The sequence below is a fragment of the Nomascus leucogenys genome, chromosome 1a (assembly GCF_006542625.1).
Source record: "Nomascus leucogenys isolate Asia chromosome 1a, Asia_NLE_v1, whole genome shotgun sequence".
Classification (NCBI taxonomy): Eukaryota; Metazoa; Chordata; class Mammalia; order Primates; family Hylobatidae; genus Nomascus; species Nomascus leucogenys.
In genome coordinates this window covers 82,040,172-82,061,063 of record NC_044381.1, presented here as the reverse complement: position 1 = coordinate 82,061,063, position 20,892 = coordinate 82,040,172, and the positions used below count along the sequence as shown (strand labels likewise).

General features: G+C 43.7%; 1 non-coding gene across 1 annotated transcript; it reads left to right on the top strand.

Moving 5' to 3' along the window:
• Positions 1-547: 547 nt before the first annotated feature.
• On the top strand, positions 548-738 carry LOC115836098. Its single transcript, XR_004031102.1, has one exon. It is a non-coding gene; the product is annotated as a U2 spliceosomal RNA (small nuclear RNA).
• Positions 739-20,892: the final 20,154 nt, after the last annotated feature.

Sequence of the window (20,892 nt, the reverse complement as noted above, 5' to 3'; positions counted from 1 at the left end):
TACCTCAGGTATTTTTTATTGCAATGTGAGAACAAACTAATACACCCCATGACAGGCCCCCAAAACGCCACTACCACACGACCCACTGATGCAGACTTTGTTCAACCCAACCTAATGGCTTTAAACTAAAATATTCAAAGGAAGGAAATGAAGAAGAGAGGGAAACATTTCCCTGATTTTTTTTTTTTTTTTTGAGATGGTTTGTTCTTGTTGCCCAGGCTGGAGTGCAATGGTGCAATCTCGGCTCACTGCAACCTCCACCTCCTGGGTTCAAGCGATTATCCTGTCTCAGCCTCCTGAGTAGCTAGGATTACAGCCCAGCTAATTTTTTATATTTTTAGTAGAAACGGGGTTTCGCCATGTTGGCCAGGCTGGTCTCAAACTCCTGACCTCAGGTGATCCACCAACCTCAACCTCCCAAAGTGCTGGGATTACAGGTGTGAGCCACCACACCCAGCCTCCCTGATTATTTTTTAATTAAAAAATTAATGCAAATATCACGAACAATAAAGAAAGACTAAGAAACTCTCTTAGAAGAAGACTAAGGATCACTTCTTGGCCTTTTGGCTAAGATAAAGTATAGTATCTGTTTTTATCAGTTTCATATCTGACATGTCCTCTATCCAAGGACAATATATTAAATGGATTTTTGGAAATAGGAGATGGAATAGGAGCTTGCTACATCCACTCCACACATTGACCTGGTACTGCAGCACTTCCAGGAACAGTGCACCCAAACCTTGAAAAAAAAAATTTTTTTTTTTTTTTTCTGAGACAGAGTCTCACTCTGTTGCCCAGGCTGGAGTGCAGTGGTGCCATCTCCGCTCACTGCAAGCTCCACCTCCCAGGTTCATGCCATTCTCCTGCCTCAGCCTCCTGAGTAGCTGGGACTACAGGCACCTGCAACCACACCCAGCTAATTTTTTTGTATTTTTAGTAGAGACAGGGTTTCACTGTATTAGCCAGGATGGTCTTGATCTCCTGACCTCGTGATCTGCCTGCCTCGGCCTCCCAAAGTGCTGGGATTACAGGTGTGAGCCACTGCGCCCGGCCAAAGAAAAGCAAATTTTAACGAAAAAACAAAGAAGAAGGAGACTAAGGAGACAGGACAACTAAATGCAATGTGGAATCTTGGGCCAGAAAAGAACATTAGTGAGAAAATGATGAAACTGGAATAAGGCATAATAATAATAATAATAATAGTGTTATTATCAGTTAATAATGTTACGTCAATGTTAATTTTATGATTTTGATCATTCTACTATGATTATGTAAGATGTTAATATTAAGGGAATCTAAGTGAAAGGTATATAGGAAGACTTGATAGGATTTCTGTAACCTTTCTGTAAGTACAACATTATTTCAAAGTAGAATTTTTTTTAAGTATTGCATTTTGGGCATATGTTCCCAGGATCTCCTTAGGGCTGTGTCATGCGCTAAAAAATAAAAAAAAAATTTTTAAAGTATTGCATTTTATTTAGAAAAAATTCAAATAAGATAGACATATTCAAACTAAAAAAATGAAGAATAAATAAGAAATTGTATTGATTTTATACAAACTCTCCCAGAAAACAGAAGAGGAGAGAGAATATTTCTCCCCTTGTTATTCCAATACCAAAATCAGAAAAGACGCTACAAAAGGAAAAAAACAAAAACCATGGGCCAATATTCTTATGAATCTAAACAGGATAATTCTTAACAAAATATTAGCAAATCAAGGGCCGGGTGTGGTGGCTACTCCTGTAGTCCCAGCACTTTGGGAAGCTGAGATGGGTGGATCACCTGAGGTCAGGAGTTTGAGACCAGCCTGGCAAACATGGTGAAACCCTGTCTCTACAAAAACACAAAAATTAGCAGGGCATGATGGCATGTGCCTGTAATCCTAGTTACTCAGGAGGCTGAGGCAGGAGAATCACTTGAACCTGGGAGGTGGAGGTTGCAGTGAGCTGAGTTCGCACCATTGCACTCCAGCCTGGGCAACAGAGCAAGACTTTGTCTCAAAAAAAAAAAAAGAAAAAGAAAAAAGAAAATCAAATCTAGTAATACATAAAAAGCATGATACATCATGGCCAAGTAGGGTTTATCCAGGAATGCAGAGTTGGTTTCCTGGTTTTGAATGTTGATTCAACATATAAAAAACTCAATCAATATAGTTTACCATATTAACAAACTAATAAAGTTATGGCCATAAAAGCATTTGCCAAAATCTAGCATTTTTTCATGATAGAAACCACTCATGTAACTGGAAAAGGAAGGGAACTTTCTCAAATGATAAAGAACAACATACTGGCTGGGCGCAGTGGCTCACGCCTGTAATCCCAGCACTCTGGGAGGCCGAGGCGGGTGGATCACGAGGTCAGGAGTTCAAGACCAGCCTGGCCAATATGGTGAAACCCCATCTCTACTAAAAATACAAAACTTAGCCGGGTATGGTGGCAGGTGCCTGTAATCCCAGCTCCTTGGGAGGCTGAGGCAGAGAATTGCTTGAAACTGGGAGGCAGAGGTTGCAATGAGCCAAGATTGCACCACTGCACTCCAGCTTGGGCGACAGAGTGAGACTCCATCTCAAAAAAAAAAAAAATGAACAACATACTTAGTGAAAAAGTAAATATCTTCCCTGAAATTGAGAACACAACAAGATATCTGTTCTCACCCCTTCTATACAACACCGAACTGGTGTCCTTGCCAGAACAATAAGGCAAGAGAAAGAAATAACATACATACTATTTGGAAATAAAGAAATAAAAATGTTACCATCAATATAGAAAATCCTAAAGGATATACAAAACCATGAACTAATAAGTGAATTTAGTAGTCACAGAATGCAAAAATTATATTTCAAGATACTAGTAATAAACATTTAGAAATTAAAAATTTTTAAATTGCATTTACTTTAGAATAAATAACATAAAATTCTTGGGGATAAATCTGACAAAACATGCAAGATCTTATACTGGAAACTAAAAAATATTGCTGAAAAAATTAAAACCTAAATAAATGGAGAGGTATACCATGTTCATGAATCAGAAGACTCAATATTCTTAAAATGTCAGCTTTCCCTAAATTAACCTAAAGATTCAAAGTAATCACAATAAAAATCCCACAGCCTAGTATTTTCATTTTAGAAATTGACAAGCTGATCCCAAACTTTGTATGGAAATGAAAAGAACTTGGGACAGTCAAAGCTATTTTGAAAAAGCAAAACTGGAGGACTCACATTACCACATTTCATATCTCTGACAAATTTATAATAATCAAAACAGTGTAGTTTTAATATATGGTAAACAGACTGATGGAACAGAATAGAAAGTTCAAAAATAGGCCAGGCACGGTGGCTCATGCCTGTAATCCCAGCACTTTAGCAGGCTGAGGCAGGTGGATCACCTGAGGTCAGGAGTTCAAGACCAGCTTGGCCAACATGGTGAAACCCCGTCTCTACTAAAAACACACACAAAAATGAGCTGGGCATGGTGGCAGTCACCTGTAGTCCCAGCTACTTGGGAGGCTGAGGCAGGAGAATTGCTTGAACCTGGGAGGGGGAGGTTGCAGTGAGCCAAGATCACACCACTGCACTCCAGCCTGGGCAACAAGAAGAAAACTCCATCTCAAAAAAAAAAAAAAAAGTTCAAAAATAGACCCACACATATAAGTAAATTGGTATAGAAAAAAGATGCCAAGGTAAATAGTTCCAATGGAGAAAGGATAGTCTTTTCAACAAATGGTGATGCTGGAACAATTGGACATAAATGTGCAAAGAAATGAAATTTGACTCTGACCTTGTATCATATAAAAAATTAACTCAATAGGCAAATCTATAGAGACAGAAAGTAGATTAATGATTGCTTATAGCTGAGGAGATGGGAGAAGAAATGAAAAGTCACTACTAATGGGCATAGGGTTTCTTTTCGGGTTGACACAAATGATCAAAATTAGATCATGATGGTGACTACACAACCCTGTAAATATACTAAAAACCATTGAATTCTACACTAGAATAGATTCAATGTGTGATATATGAATTATATTTCAACAAAACTTAAAAATTTAACTCTAAATGAACCATAAACCTAAATATAAGAGCTAAAACTGTAAAGCACTAAAAGAAAACAAAAGAAAAATGTGTGTCACCTTCAGTTAGGCAAAGATTTCTTAAATAGAACAAAAAAAGGACAAACCACTCAAGAAAAAAAAATACATTTTATCAAAACTTAAAACTTTTGCTGTTCAAAGGACACTGTTCACGGGCCAGGTGTGGTGGCTCACACCTGTAATCCCAGCATTTTGGGAGCGGATCACTTGAGGTCAGGAGTTCAAGACGAGCCTGGCTAACGTGGTGAATCCTGTCTCTACTAAAAATACAAAAATTTGCTGGGTGTGGTGGCACATGCTTGTAATTCCTGCTACTTTGGAGGCTGAGGCTGAGAGTCACTTGAACCTAGGAGGTAGAGGTTGCAGTGAGCTGAGATCACACCACTGTACTCCAGCTTGGTCAACAGAGCGAGACTCTGTCTCAAAAAAAAAAGAAAAAAAGACACTGTTCAGAGAATAAAAATTCATGTCTTAGCTGCTTTCAAAAAAGAAAAAAAGTAAAAAGACAAGTCACAAACTGGGAGAAAATATTTGCAAAAACACAAGAATTTATATCCAGAATATATTAAGAACTTATAATTCAATAATAGATAACTCAGATTTTTTTTTTTTTTTTTTTTTTTGAGATGGAGTCTCACCCTGTCACCCAGGCTGGAGTGCAGTGGCATGATCTCAGCTCACTGCAAGCTCCGCCTCCTGGGTTCACGCCATTCTCCTGCCTCAGCCTCCCGAGTAGCTGAAGATACCCCGATTTTTAAATGCACAAAAGATTTGAACACATCACCAAAAATCATATACAGATGACCAATAAACACATGAAAAGATGTTCAACATCATTAGTCATTAGGGAAATGAAAATTAAAACCATAATGAGATAACTACACACCTGCTAGAATGATTCAAATTCAAAAAAATGCCAATGCCTAAAGCTGGTGAAAATGTGGAGCAACGGGAATACTCATGATGGGAATGCAAAATGCCACTTTGGAAAAGTTTGGCAGCTTCTTATAAAGTTCTCATTTCTAGGTATTTACTCAAGAGAAAACATATCTACCTAAAAACTTGTGCACAAATGTTTGTAATTGTAAACACACATTTTGTTTTATTTGTAATTTGTAATTGACAAAAGCAGAAAACAAGCCACATTGGTAAATGGATAAACTACAATACATTGGAATGCCACTGAGCAATAAAAAGAAACAGGCCGGGCGCGGTGGCTCACACCTGTAATCCCAGCCCTTTGGGAGGCCGAGGCAGGCGGATCCCAAGGTCAAGAGATCGAGACCATCCTGACCAACATGGTGAAACCCCATCTCTACTAAAAATACAAAAATTAGCTGGGTGTGGTGGCATGTGCCTGTAGTCCCAGCTACTCGGGAGGCCGAGGCAGGAGAATCACTTGAGCCTGGGAGGCGGAGGTTGTGGTGAGCCGAGATTGCACCACTGCACTCCAGCCTGGTGACAGAGTGAGATTCCATCTCAAAAAAAAAAAAGAAAAAAAGAAACAAATCTCTACAAGCATTATGATGGGTGAATCTATATAGCATTTTGCTAAGTGAAAGAAGCCAGGCACAAAAATGTACATGTTTACAGTATGATTCCATTTATTTGACATTCTAAAAGAGACTAAGCAATAGGGACAGAAATCAGATCAGTGGTCACCTGGGGTGGGGAGTGGAGACAGGAGACAGACTGCAAAAGGGCAGGAGAGAAATTTGAATGTGGTGGAAGTATTTTTTTGTTTGTTTTTTTGTTTTTTTTGAGACGGAGTTTCACTCTTGTTGCCCAGGCTGGAGTGCAATGGCATGATCTCAGCTCACTGCAATCTCTGCTTCCCAGGTTCAAGGGATTGTCCTGCCTCAGCCTCCCGAGTAGCTGGGATTACAGGGGTCCACCACCATGCCCAGCTCATTTTTTGTACTTTTAGTAGAGATGGGGTTTCACCATATTGGCCAGGCTGGTCTTGAACTCCTGACCTCAGGTGATCCGCCTGCCTCGGCCTCCCAAAATGCTGGGATTACAGGCATGAGCCATGACACTTGGCCTGGAAGTGTTCTATATCTTGATTCAGGTGGTGGTTATATGACTGTGTACATTTCTCAAAACTCATCTAACCATAGACTTTTTTTTTTTTTTTTTTTTGAGACAGGGTCTCACTCTGTTGTACAGGCTGGAGTGCAGTAGCACAATCATAGCTCACTGCAGCCTCAATCTCCTGGGCTCAAGCGATCCCTCCACCTCAACCTCCCAAGTAGCTGAGACTACAGGTGCATGCCACCACATATGGTTAACTTTTAAAAATTTTTTGTAGACACAGGGCCTCACTGTGTTGTCCAAGCTGGACTTAAACTCCTGGGCTCAAGGGATTCTCTTGCCTTGGCCTCCTAAAGTGCTGAGATGACAGGCATGAGCCACTGTGCCCAGCACCACAGAATTTTTTTTTTTTTTGAGATGGAGTCTCGCTCTGTCACCCAGGCTGGAGTGCAATGGCGTGATCTCGGCTCATTGCAACCTCCGCCTCCCAGGTTCAAGCAATTCTGCCTCAGCCTCCTGAGTAGCTGAGATTACAGGTGCGTGCCACCATGTCCGGCTAATTTTTGTATTTTTAGTAGAGATGGGGTTCCATCATGTTGCTCAGGCTGGTCTTGAACTCCTGACCTCATGATCCACCTGCCTTGGCCTCCTAAAGTGCTGAGATTATAGGAGTGAGCCGCTGCACCTGGCCCACTGTAGACTTTTAATAGGGTGATTTTACTATATGTAACTGTTACTTCAGTGAAGCTAACTTTTTAAAAAATAATATAATAAGTACCAAAAAATATTTTAGGGGTGGGGGGAAGTAATGCATTATCTTTAGAAAAAACTCAAAGAATATAAAAGCATACAAAATTTAAAAAATCTCCTCTTTGCCATTTTCAATCCTAGCTCTATTAACAGTTTGTAACTATTATTCCAGATTATTTTTATATACTCATTTATATTTGTAAAAATATGTTAATATGATACCACAGTACATATTGTTTTGTAACCTGCCTCATTCATATTATTTTCATTCTGGACATCTTTTCCTCTTTTATCAGTAGATTAAAATCTCTCTCATCTCCCACATCAGCACATCTCACTGTCAAGGATGGAATGGGCTTTCCATTATGTTGACCATTTCTGCTTGCCATAGGTCAGCTGGCCAGAGAGGGTCGGCCTGACCGACTAGAAGAACAGACATCTTCCAGCAGCTGTCAGCGTCCAAAGGACACTGTGTTCCCTGGACCTCTTACCAAACCAGCCAGGTCAGTTTCTCCTCCTATTTCAAAGCATATTTCCTCTCATCCTCTTGAATTGCCACAGCATTTGGCCTGTAATTTCACTACAGGATCTGGGGAGAAAGGGAGGACTGTGTCCTAGAAGAAAATATTTCTATAAATACAGAGCAACCGTTCACACATTATAATTCCTATTATTTTCATCAATACACTTCGAGCTTAAACAATTCTACCAATGCTTGAGAGATCTTTTCAAGGTCACACAAGCGACTGGTAGTGATCAGAAGGCAGAGGGTAAGATGTATTCACCCAAGACAGCCTGTGCCAGGGGCTGCTATCTCTACCAAGCCCAAAGTGGAATGACAGGAGCATGAAGTTCAGCATTGGCGGTTGGAAGTAACAACTGGATTGTGGAAACTTACATGACAGTGTAGGTGGCGTTTGCCCACTCACCCCTAGGAAGAGCACCTGAGTGCTCTAGACACCCAGGTTCTCCTTCACAGATCGCTGCTCTTCTCTCCCCTGACATCCCGGAACACCTGTCTTCGCGAAGTACATGGCAGCTTCAGACTGTGCTGACCACAAAACGCTCTCAATCCACATAAGGAATTAACAAGCTGGAGTTCTCCATATCACTGTTCTACAAACTGGAGTCGGCGAGGAGCTGACAGAACTGGAGAGGTCGCAGCCACTATGCTGTGGTTGATCGAAAGCTGTAGTTTGGGGTTTCTCAGGGCCTTTCACATTATTTTTCTTTTTTTTTTTGTCATTAGTTTAGATATCATTAGTTTGTTATCAAAGAGAGACATGGAAATTATACATGATGAAACATTTTGGAACTTCAGTGGGATGGGCAGGTTCATGTTGATGCTATTTCAATAGTGATTTATTTCAATCTACATACTTTGCAAGAATGTCACCATCTCTAAATAGGAAATAATCCTTGTAGGCCGGGCACAGTGGCTCATGCCTGTAATCCAAGCTACTTGGGAGGCTGAGGCAGGAGAATTGCTTAAACCCGGGACGTGGAGGTTGCAGTGAGCTGAGATTGTGCCACTGTACTCCAGCTTGGGCAACAAGAGTGAAACTCTGTCTCAAAAAAAAAAAAGAAATAATCCTTGTCATCTAGAACTACTTTGGTAGGGCCCTTCACATTCTAAAATTCTTTTCTATGTTTCTAATCCAAGGCAGCAGTGCCATGGTTAAGAGCACATGCATTTCAGTGTCAGAAACTTGGGCTTAGGTCCTGGTTCTGCCACCTACTTGCCAAGTGTTGTTGGACAAGTTACTTGACTTTGCCCAACCTGTTTCATCTTTGCTGGGCTGCTGGGAGGGTTTCTGTGGTATGATGCAGGACACAGCACAGCACTTGGGACCTGGAAGGTGCTTAGTACCATGGCTATCATTGTTACTATTATTAAGAAATTTATTGAGGCTGGGCATGATAGCTTACATCTGTAATCCCAGCACTTTGGGAGGATCACTAGAGCCCAGCTTAATTCGATACCAGCCTGGGCAACATAGTGAGAATCCTCATCTCTAAAAATAAAAGTAAAATAAAATGTGGGCGCAGTGGGTCACGCCTGTAATCCCAGCATTTTGGGAGGCTGAGACAGCTGGATCACTTGAGGTCAGAAGTTGGAGACCAGCCTGACCAATATGGTGAAACCCTGTCTGTACTAAACATACAAAAAATTGGCCATGTGTGGTGGCACATGCCTGTAATCCCAGCTACCCGGGAGGCTGAGGCAGGAGAATTGCTTGAACCTGGGAGTTGGAGGTTGCAGTGAGCTGAGATTGTGCCACTGCACTCCAGCCTGGGCAACAGAGCAAGACTCAGTTACAAAAAAAAAAAGAAGTAAGTCACTTAACATCTCTGGATTAAGCAAGGTGCAATGGCTCATGCCTGTAATGCCAACACTTTGGGAGGCTGAGGCAGGTGGATGGCTTGAATTCAGGAGTTTGAGACCAGCCTGGGCAACATGGCAAAACCCCATCTCAAGAAATACAAAAATTAGCTTAGTGTGCTGGTACATGCCTCTAGTCCCAGCTACATGGGAGGCTGAGATGGGAGGCTCTCTTGAGCCTGGTAGGCAGAGGTTGCAGGGAGCTGAGATCGCGCTGCTGCATTCAAGCCTAGGCAGCAGAGCAAGACTCTGTCTCAAAAACAAAAACAAAAATAGATAAAAGAAATCTCTGCGTTGTATTAATGTTAAGCTATTGTTTATTGAGCACTTACTATTTGCCTGGCACTGTGCTCTCATTATCATTCATCCAATCCTTAAAACACCCCATGTGTAAATGTTCCGCAGTCAGCAGGTCTCTGCAAACCTACCCCCAAAGACTGAGGAAGCTGAAAGGCCATAGAAAGAGCCTGACAAATCCAGTTTCTCAGAAAGAAACATTTAGTAGAAACTTATTAACAGAAGCCAAGTCTTGGGATGGTGGATCCCCTCAAGGTTATACCCCAGATCCAGGGCTTATATACCATAGAGAATTAGCTTAAGGGCATGATATGGTTTGGATTTTTGTCGTGGCCTAACTCTGATGTCAAATTGTAATCCCCAATGCTGGAAGAGGGGCCTGGTGGGAGGTGATTGGATCATGAAGACAGACTTTTCCCTTGCTGTTCCGGTGATAGTGAGTTCTCACGAGATCTGGTTGTTTAAAAATGTGTAGCACCTCCCCCTTCTCTCTGTTCCTCCTTCTCCCGCCATGTAAGACATACTTGCTTCCCCTTTGCCTTCCACGGTGATAGTAAGTTTCCTGAGGCCTTCCCAGCCATGCTTCCCATACAGCCTGCAGAACCATGAGTCAATCAAACCTCTTTTCTTTGTAAATTACCCTGTCTCAGGTAGTTCTTTATAGCAATGCGAGAATGGACTAATACAGGGCAGGATTTTTGTTTGTTTGTTTGTTTGTTTTTTGTTTGTGAGACAGAGTCTCTCTCTGTCGCCCAGGCTAGAGTGCAATGGCACAATCTCGGCTCACTGCAACCTCTGCCTTCCGGTTTCAAGCGGTTCTTCTGCCTCAGTTTCCCGAGTAGCTGGGACTACAGGTGCCCGCCACCACGCCCAGCGAATTTTTGTATTTTTAGTAGAGATGGGGTTTCATCATATTGGCCAGGCTGGTCTCAAACTCCTGACCTTGTGATCTGCCCCCTGCCTCCCAAAGTGCTGGGATTACAGGTGTGAGCCACTGCGCCTGGCCAGGGCAGGATGTTTGTGTTTATGCCTAAGGACAGGATTTTTGTTTTTTTGTTTTGTTTTGTTTTTTGAAGATGGAGTCTCGCTCTATCACCCAGGCTAGAGTGCAATGGCACAATCTGGGCTCACTGCAACCTCCACCTCCTGGGTTTGAGCAATTCTCCCCGCCTCAGCCTCTCGAGTGGTGGGATTACAGGCACGTGCCACCATGCCCAGCTAATTTTTGTATTTTCAGTAGAGATGGGATTTCACCAAGTTGGCCAGCCTGGTCTCGAACTCCCAAACTCAGATGATCTGCCCATCTCAGCCTCCCAAAGTGCTGGGATTACAGGCATGAGCCACCACGCCCATCCAAGGACAGGATTTATAGTTAGTACATGAAAGGAGAAATCTTAGAGGCATTCCCAGAACTAGGGTTAATCAGAAGTCAATATGGCAGATTAGCATCCATGATGGAGTTACTTTAGCCTCCACAGTAAGTATCACTTATACACAGAGAAACATAGGCACAGAGAGTTAATCATCTTGTCCAAGGTCACACAGCCCGTAAGTGGTGGAGTCAGGACTGCAGCACAGCTGTGATCTATTTTTGTGGATACAAGGGATGAGACTATGTGATCTCCAGGGTCCCTGTCAGTGACAAGCAATGTCTCTGTGGATGTTAGGGTTCCAAGGTTTTCTGAAGTACTCAACATTATCTCCCTAAAATTGTGCCTCCATGTGAAGGTGAGAATGGACCCACATCAATGCAAAAAGTGGAGAGGGAGTCTGTATCTTGGCACAAGACTTTCAGTCCTTCTCAAACTAGGAAAGGATGGTCATTCCACACCCCTTTCTCACACATAGTTAGATTGACAAGAGGCTTTCTTCCCAGAATATCTCTGAAGATAATGATATGTAATTTATGGCATGGTTCCGAGGAAGCCAGTAAGGTCGACAGCCCAGGACTGCACCTAGAAAAGAAGCCCCATGAGAGAGCAGCAGCAGGAGGGCTCAGGGCTGCCTAGCTTTCCAAAGCCTTAGTTCTGCCCAATGTTCTTGGCCCAGTTCTTGTGTGCAAGGAAAAGCAGAAGGTGCAATCTGAAGAGTGTTAGTAACTAGTAACTATCAGTAGCTAAAGGCCAGTAGGCTGGCACAGGGGACATGTTATAAGGGTCTATTGTCTGGATTCCAACATACCTGGATTTTAGGGGTTGATGGAACTGTTCTGTATCCTCATTGTGCTAGTTTGCATAACTGTATTTGTTTGTCAAAACTGGCAGAGCTGCACCCTAAATTTTACTTTATGTAAATTATGCCCCAATTAGAAGAAAACTAAAACAAAATCCTGCCACATATCTGATCTCCTTTTATCCCCATATCTCTATCACCTAGGGCAGATTATGTGCTTTGTGCTGGGGGAAGGTAAGGCTGGTGGAGGGGAGTGGAATGCAAGTGGCTTTGGGACTCTGGCCCCTTGCTGGAGCTATTTACATTCTGATTTGGTGAAGCCTCCAAGACTTTAGCCCCTGCAGTCACTTCTCTCTCCCACCCTCTCTTTCCCATGAATTTCCAAAGTTTTAAGTCATCAGTCTAAATAACACCAATAATTGATAAATTAATTTGTTAACTAAAAGTTTGGGCCAGGTGTGGTGTGGCTCACACCTGTAATCCCAGCACTCTGGGAGGCTGAAGTGGGTGGATCCCTTGAACCCAGTTCAAGAGACCAGTGTGGGCAACATAGCGAAACCCCATCTCTATACAAAATTTAAAAATTAGCTGGGTGTGGTGGTGTATGCCTGTGGTCCCAGCCACTCAACAGGCTGAGGTGAAAGCATTGCTTGAGCCCAGGAGGTGGGAGAGTGAGATCCTGTCTCAAAAAAAAAAAAAAAACAAAAAGGTTTGGCAATGGGTGTCTGAATTCTGCAAAGCTCCAGAGAGCCACCTCCTTTCAAAGTCCCAAGTTTTGTCACAGGGAGGAGAGAAGGAATACCTGTTTGGAGGAACCAACTGCCCCAGGCATGTTCCTCTGAAATAAAAGGAACTTGGAGTTTGGAGGCAAAATATTCTTGCTTTGATAAGCAAGAAGCAGGGTCAAAGCTGGGCAATCTGTCACACGTCTCAGCAGTGACTTCTGACAAAGATTCTTTGCTTGGCCATACCTTTTTCAGGCTTCTGAATTTTCTGCTAGGCCCATCTGTGCACTTCCTTGTAAAATCTGGTTTTAGCAAAGAACCCTCAGTCCATTTATCAAGAAGGTCCTATCCTCGATACCATCTTCAATATCTGATCAGGTTCCTCATCCTCCATTATCCCCCAGGCAATGTTTAATCACCCTGGCCTGTCTTCAGCAAGAATCCTATTAGGTATGTTTGGCCAGAATCTCCCTTACCCCTGATGTTTCTTCTTGGTAATTTTCTACCCACTGATCCCGATAGTGCTCCTTGGCTACAAACTCCCATTGAGCCCAATCTCTCTACCCCTCTGCAAGACCCAGTTGCAGTGGTCCCTATACTTGATGGTCCTGAATAAAGTCTTCCTTACCATGCTTTAACAAGTGTTATTGAATAATTTTTTCTATTAACATTTTTAAACTGTCTGTTGAACTACATTTTGCCATTTGGAGAGCATCAGAATGGAGACCCTGATATAATTATATTTTAAACAGAAGTTATTGTTCCGGGCTGGGCACGGTGGCTCACGCCTTTAATCCTAGCACTCTGGGAGGCCAAGGCGGGCGGATCACCTGAGGTAAGGAGTTTCAAGACCAGCCTGGCCAACATGGTGAAACCCTGTCTCTTCTAAAAATACAAAAATTAGCTGGGGGCGGTGGCACGCGCCTGTAGTCCCAGCTACTTGGGAGGCTGAGGCAGGAGAATCGCTTGAACCCAGGAGGCAGAGGTTGCAGTGAGCCAAGATCGTGCCATTTTACTCCAGCCTGGGAAAAAAGAGTGAAACTCCGTCTCAAAAAAAAAAAAAAAAAAGTTATTGTTCCATTCAACCTCAAACATCTCCATTAAAAATCTGTGATTTTTTGTTTGTTTGTTCTTCGTAAGTTGGGCTTTGACTATAGGATGGGACATATTATAATGGGTGCAATATTATTCCATTATATTAAAATTTCTCCTGTATCATATAAAATCTATTGTATATTATTAACAGTAGCCAAAGTGATCAATCAACTTCCATCAACAAACTTACAATGCATATTAGGCAACTAACCCTGGTGTTAACAAAACATCCTCTGCTGGCTTTTTCTTACAAAAGCTATGAACAAATGCCTTTGGTTTTCTGACAAAGGAGTCAAATTAATTCAAGGACTTCAAGTAAGGTATAGACTAAGCCCTTGTCTAGATCAGCCCTTGACATTAATCTCCTTCTCTCCACCATGACCCCTAAGTCCTCAGGATTGTCTAAACACATCTGGAGAATAATTCAAAGCTAGGCATTATTAGCAGGGACTGCCCTGCCAAGCACACTGTGTGGAACAGGACCCTAACCAACAGCTTCTTTGTTATCCATCAACCCCAGGATGGGTTGTTCTTACCTCCAGGTAGGGAAGCTCTTCTTAGCTCCCTGGCAAAGGTGAAACAGTCTTCATAATTTGTTTCCAGGTACTTCTAGGTGTGAATTAACATTCATGCAGTCTGTAAAATATGATGAAATTAAAATAAACATTTGTGAGGTTCAGTCCCCAAGTATTGTCTTAGAACATTCAGGCTGCTATATGACAAAATACCATACACCAGGTGGCATATAAACAACAAACATTTATTTCTCACAGCTCTGGAGGCTGAGAAGTCTAAGATCAAGGCACCAACAGATTCAGTATTTGGTGACAACGCATTCCTCATGGACACCACCTTCTCACTGCATCCTCACATAGTGGAAAGGGCAGATGAGCTTCCTTCTGCCTCTTTTATTATTCTTTTTTATTCTACTTTTTTTATACAGACAGGGTCTTGCTCTGTCACCCAGGCTGGTCTCAAACTCCTGGGCTCAAGCAATCTTCCCACGTTGGCTTCCCAAAGTTCTGGGATTACAGACATGAGCCACCGCACCTGGCTCCTTGTGCCTCTTTTATAAGGGCATTTATCTCATCTATGAGGACTCTGCCCTCCTGACCTAATTATCTCCCAAAAGGCCCCACCTTGTAATACCACTGCACCATTGCTTGGGGGGATAGGATTTCAACATACGAACTTTGGAGAAACACAAACATTTAGACTATAGAATATTACGTGCCTACCATGTGCCAAGTGCCATCCTAGGTGCCAGGGATGACTAGGAACAAAATGGACAAGGTCTCTGGCCTCATAAAGCTCTTCGTGGTCTAATAAGGCAGTAGCCAATAAATAAACAAACACCAAATAATAATCGATGTCGGCCGGGCGCAGTGGCTCACGCCTGTAATCCCAGCACTTTGGGAGGCCGAGGCCAGCGGATCACGAAGTCAGGAGATCAAGACCATCCTGGCCAACATGGTGAAACCCCGTCTCGACTAAAAATACAAAAAATTAGCCGGGTGTGGTGGCACATGCCTATAGTCTCAGTTACTCAGGAGGCTGAGGCAGGGGAATTGTTTGAACCCGGGAGTTGGAGGTTGCAGTGAGCCGAGATTGCACCACTGCACACCAGCCTGGCCTGGCAACAGAGCAAGACTCCATCTCAAAACAAACAAACAAACAAACGAAAAAATAAAACTGTGGCAATAAATGCAGCCTACCTGACAAGGTAAGAAGGCCTCTTGGAGCAGCTAAAAGTGAGCAGACCACTCCAAAGCCAGGGTGACAAGCATCCAGCCAGGGGAAGCTGAAAGCACAAAGACCCTGACTGGAAGAAGGGAGGCCAGGGCAGACTTAGGGGTAGTGACGAGGTGGGGGCGGTGACAGCTGAAGTCAGAGAGGTAGGCAGGGGCCAGATCACACAGGACCTCACAGGCTGGTAAAAAGGTGATGTCAAGGTCATTGAAGGTTAAGCACAGAGCGACGCGATCTGATTTACCTTTGTAAACAATCATGCTGGCTGTCTGAGTGGAGAACAGATTAAAATGGGAGAAAGTACAGAAGTAGGAAACCAACTTTTTATTAATTCAAAAACTTTTTATTAAATGCCTACTACATGCTAGGCTCCTTGACTAATATGAGATGGTAGAAAAGGAAGAAAATGAATAAAGAGAGCGAGCTCTGTTCTGGAAGGAAAGCCAACAGGACCTGCTCATGGTGAGAATTCAGGGACCCTGCAGAGAGACAAAAGCAGAATTTCACTCCCAGGTTTCTGGTTTTGGTAACTGAGAGGATGGTGGCACCATCTTGGGAAAGAGGTGGAAAACCAGGTTAGGGAGGGGTGGGAGGACGCAAGAGTTGTTTCAGAGTCAGACGTGGTGGCCCACGCCTGTAATTCCAGCACTTTGGGAGGCCAAAGTGGGAGGATTGCCTGAGTAGAGACCAGCTGGGCCACATGGGCAAGACCCCAACTCTTAAAAAAAAAAAAAAGTTGTTTTGAAGAGGTAAATCTGAGGTGCTATCTCCTAACAGGAGACAGTTACTACTACTACCTCAGAGGTAGTCTGAGATGATATCTCCTAACAGGAGATATCAAGTGCTATGGATGAATGGAGGGCTTCAAGGAAGGTCTGAGCTAGAAGACCATCAACATATACATGACAGTGGACATGAACATCTAGAAGAAAGACCTGAACCCCAAATATCTCCAGCAAGCAATCAGGTAGAAGAGTCAGCAAATGCAGCAGTGAGATGAGAATAAAACCACTGAGTGCAAAGCCTTGTATACCTGAATAAAGACACCCCAGGATGCAGAGGGACTAACTTTGAGGAGCTTACAGTCAATCTAGTGCAGGACAGGGACATGCAAACAGGAAGTCACAAAACAAAAATAGTCCTATGAGAAGGAATGCACCAGGTACAATGGGAACAATAGATGGGCACCTAATCCAGCCTTGGAGAATCCAGGAGGACTTCCAGGAAGAGGTGATGGATAAGCCCCAAGGATGAGAATAAAATGGAGATAAGTAGGAGGAGTTTGGGGGAGATAACACTCAAGGCAGAGAGCGCAGCACGTGGAAATTCCTGCAAGCAAAAGAAAACATGGTCCTTTGGGGGAAAGGCAAGAGATTCTACATGGCTGGAGTGTGGAGGATGAGAGAGCAGGAGCTGAAAGATGAGGCTGGCACAGGAGTCAAATCATGGAGGTCCTTAAGTGCCAGACTAAGGAGGCTAGGCTTATCCCCAGGTCACTGGGAGGGAGTGAAACATTTTATCGACTCAGTGAAGATATTTCATTCTGCACAGATCACTCTGGCTACTGGTGGAGAATGGCAGGTGGCATGGAGACTCACCAGGGGGCTGTGGCCCACGAGAGATGGCGGAGGCCTAAATGAGACAGGATCTGCAGTGGAAACAAGGGGTTTGAAAGGCCTGGGACATAGCAGGCTTGCTGAGTGACTAGATGAGGGATTGGTAGGTGAGGGAGGGATGTTGAGGTTGAAGAGAGCCAATAAATAGCATCCAGGTCTCCTACCCCGAATTTGGAACCAGTTCAGACAGAGACACAGTCAGACAGATGGAGACAAAAGTAATAGCTTCATTATTGATAAGGCTTAATTGGAGAACAAGGTTCAGCCTGTGTGGCTTCCATGACATTTCTTTTTTTTATTATTTATTTTTATTATTTTATTTTTATTTTATTTTATTTTATTTTTTTTTGAGATGGAGTCTCGCTCTGTTGCCCAGGCTGGAGTGCAGTAGCACAATGTCGGCTCACTGCAAACTCTGCCTCCCAGGTTCACGTCATTCTTCTGCCTCAGCCTCCCAAGTAGCTAGGACTACAGACATGTGCCACTACGCCTGGCTAATTTTTGTATTTTTAGTAGAGACAGGGTTTCTCCATGTTGGTCAGTCTGGTCTCCAACTCCTGACCTCAGGTGATCCACCTGACTCAGCCTCCCAAAGTGCTGGGATTACAGGTGTGAACCACTGTGCCCAGCCTTCTTTTTCTTTTTTTTTCTTTTTTTTTTTTTTTTTTTTTTGAGACGGTCTTGTCACCCAGGCTGGAGTGCAGTGGTGCGATCTTGGCTCACTGAACAACCTCTGCCTCCTGGGTTCAAGCAATTCTCCTGCCTTAGCCTCCCATGTAGCTGGGATTTCAGGCGCCCACCACCACACCCGGCTGATTTTTGTACTTTTAGTAGAGACAGGGTTTCGCCATATTGGCCAGGCTGGTCTCGAACTCCCAACCTTAGGTGATCTGCCCGGCTCGGCCTCCCAAAGTGCTGGGATTATAGGTGTCAGCCACTGCATCCGGCCTCTTTTTTTTTCTAACCTTTTTGTTTTAGTTTTGTCTTTGTTTTTGTTTTGAGGCAGGGTCTCACTATGTTGCCCAGGCTGGCCTTGAACTCCTACGCTCAGATTATCCTCCTGCCTCAGCTAAGTAGCTGGGACTACAGGTGTATACCACTGTGCCCAGCCTCCTTAATATTTCTTGAATTAACTGTACCCACACAGTCATAGCAAAACTGGGCAAACATAAGTCCCCTCCCCAAGGACAGCCCCCCACAGAAGAGGGGAGCCTCCTCCCCAAGGACAGCTCCCTACAGCTCAGGGAGAGGGCTGAGCCACATGGGACCAGTTTCTCCTTGCAACTCACCAAGTTGATGATTCAGTCACTCACCCACCAACAGGAAATGAAGGAGAGGGCAGAGAGGCCAGAAGTATTCCTCCCATATTTTCCCTTTCCTGTAGAGTAGATTGGAAGTTCTCAGCCTTCTCTAAAAACGTGAGAAGAGGAGGAAAGGGTCCCTCACTGTGCTTAGAGATCTTCCATTTGGCCTTCTAGATCCAACCACTCTGGGCCATGGATCTAAGTTCTTCTTCTTGGGCTCTCTCCACACACACAGTCCCCCAACCCCCCAGTTCTGGTCACCACTCTGCCCCCTCTCCCCTGTAGGCCTCGGGGTGAGAACAGATTCCCAATGGTAGTGTGCAATCCCTTGAAGTTTCTTTAGAGCCTGCCCACATATTTGCAAACAACCTCTTTATTTAAAACTCAAACGATCCTAATTTGAGTATGTCAGCTGGTTCCTGTGGGGAACCTTGATAGTCACACCCCTTCCCCCAAATAAAGAGAAAGCAAGCACAACTGACATGGGAAATGATTAGGACCATCTTCTTACGGGTTATGGCTTGAGAAGTTTGCTGCTCAGGAAAGACAGTGGGCTTATTGAGATAGCAGTTGTCTTTTAATAGCTCTACTATTTTGGTGAGAATGATGCTACTCAGTTAAAAAAAAGTCATTGAGGCTGGGCGCAGTGGCTCATGCCTGTAATCCCAGCACTTTGGGAGGCCGAGGCGGGTGGATCACCAGGTCAGGAGATCGAGACCATCCTAGCTAACACAGTGAAACCCCGTCTCTACTAAAAATAGAAAAAATTAGTCAGGCGTGGTGGCAGGTGCCTGTAGTCCCAGCTACTTGGGAGGCTGAGGCAGGAGAATGGCATGAACCCAGGAGGCGGAGCTTGCAGTGAGCTGAGATCACGCCACTGCACTCCAGACTGGGCGACAGAGCAAGACTCCGTGTCAAAAAAAAAAAAAAAAGAAAGAAAAAAAAGTCATTGAAAATCCCACCTCTCGGAAACGAACACTATTAAAATGCTCTTTTTGTGTGTGTGTGTGTGTGTGTGCGCGCGCGTGTGTGCGTGTGTGTGTTTGTGTGTGTGTGTGGAGATGAAGATCTCCTTATGTTGCCCAGGCTGATTTCTAAGTCCTGGTCTCAAGCAATCCTCCCACCTCCAAAGTGCTGGGATTATAGGCGTGAGCTACTATGCCCAATCAGCTATTAAAGTTTTTGATTAATACTATTCTACATATTTCTCTATACATATATGCTCCTACAGATATACTCATTTTACATGAATGAGTCATACTCTAAATGCTGTATCAAAACCTGCTTTTGGCACAAATGTTCTCAGGATCTCTTGAGGGCTGTGCCACAGGAAGTAAAAAAAGAAAGAAAAAAAGAAAACCTTGCTTTCTCTCACTCATCCATAAGCCTTGTGTTTTGAGTTTCCTGTGGAATAATTCAAGTAGATGTGTCCAGAAGTAAATTGCATATAACAATCTAGAACTAAAAAGAGAGGTGTGGCCTTGGGGTCACCATCAGAGAGCTGGTCACCAAAGCCTCAGGGGGTAGAGGATCCTAGCAGGCAGAGGGTGGAAGACAGAGAGGCAAGTGCCAACCAAAAGGTCCCTGGAACGCAAACAGTGATGGTGGGAAGGAGAAAAGCACAGGAATTCTTGGCCTTCAAGAGAGGAGTGGCCAACAGCGTAGATGGCCAACATCAGGTCAAATAAGATAAAGGCTTTGGATTTGGCAATAAAGTGGTAGCTAGTGGCCTGGAAGAGTGATTTTAGTCAATTGGTAGTGTGGGAGCCAAATTGTAAAAGAGCTAAAGAGATAATGGAAGGAATCCACCTGCTCACACCACCGCTACTCCACTCCCTCTTCATCACAGCTCTCAGACCCCATTGTGCATATGAATTACCTGGGCATAATGTTATCATGTAGATCTGATTTAGTAGGTCTGGGTGGGGCCTGAGGTTCTGTATTTCTTACCAGCTTCCTTGTGATGTGTTTGCAGTTCAGCCCTGATAAGCTCACCTGGGGCTTTGCCAAAGATACTCAAGTGTAGATGAAAATGAGTTCTTGCGGTCCTAGATGCACAACAGAGAAATACTGAAAAGGAACACTAAGGAAACTTCTCATCTGCCTCGTTCTTTCCTGTGTGTATGTGCCTCACTCATGAAAATCCCTACATTTGGGTCATTTAAAAGTTTACTTTTTTTTTTTGAGACTGAGTCTCGCTCTATTGCCCAGGCTCACTGCAACCTCTGCCTCCCAGATTCAAGTGATTCTCCTGCCTCAGCCTCCCGAGTAGCTGGGATTAAAGGCATGTGCCACCACACCTGGCTAATTTTTGTATTTTTGGTAGAGAAGGAATTTCACCATGTTGGCCAGGCGGGTCTGGAATTCCTGATCTCAAGTGATCCTCCTGCCTTGGCCTCCCAAAGTGCTAGGATCATAGGAGTGAGCCATTGTGCCCAGCCTAAAAGTTTCTTAAATCCCAAATGTATGAGACTTTTCTAGTTAACTTTTTGTTATTTTTCTACTTTAATTGCACTAGGTCCAAGAATACACTAATATTACAGTCCTTTAAAACTTGTTGAGATTTGGCCAGGCAGGGTGGCTCACGCCTGTAATCCCAGCACTTTGGGAGGCTGAGACAGGCAGATCACCTGAGGTCAGGAGTTTGAGACCAGCCTGACCAACATGGAGACACTCCA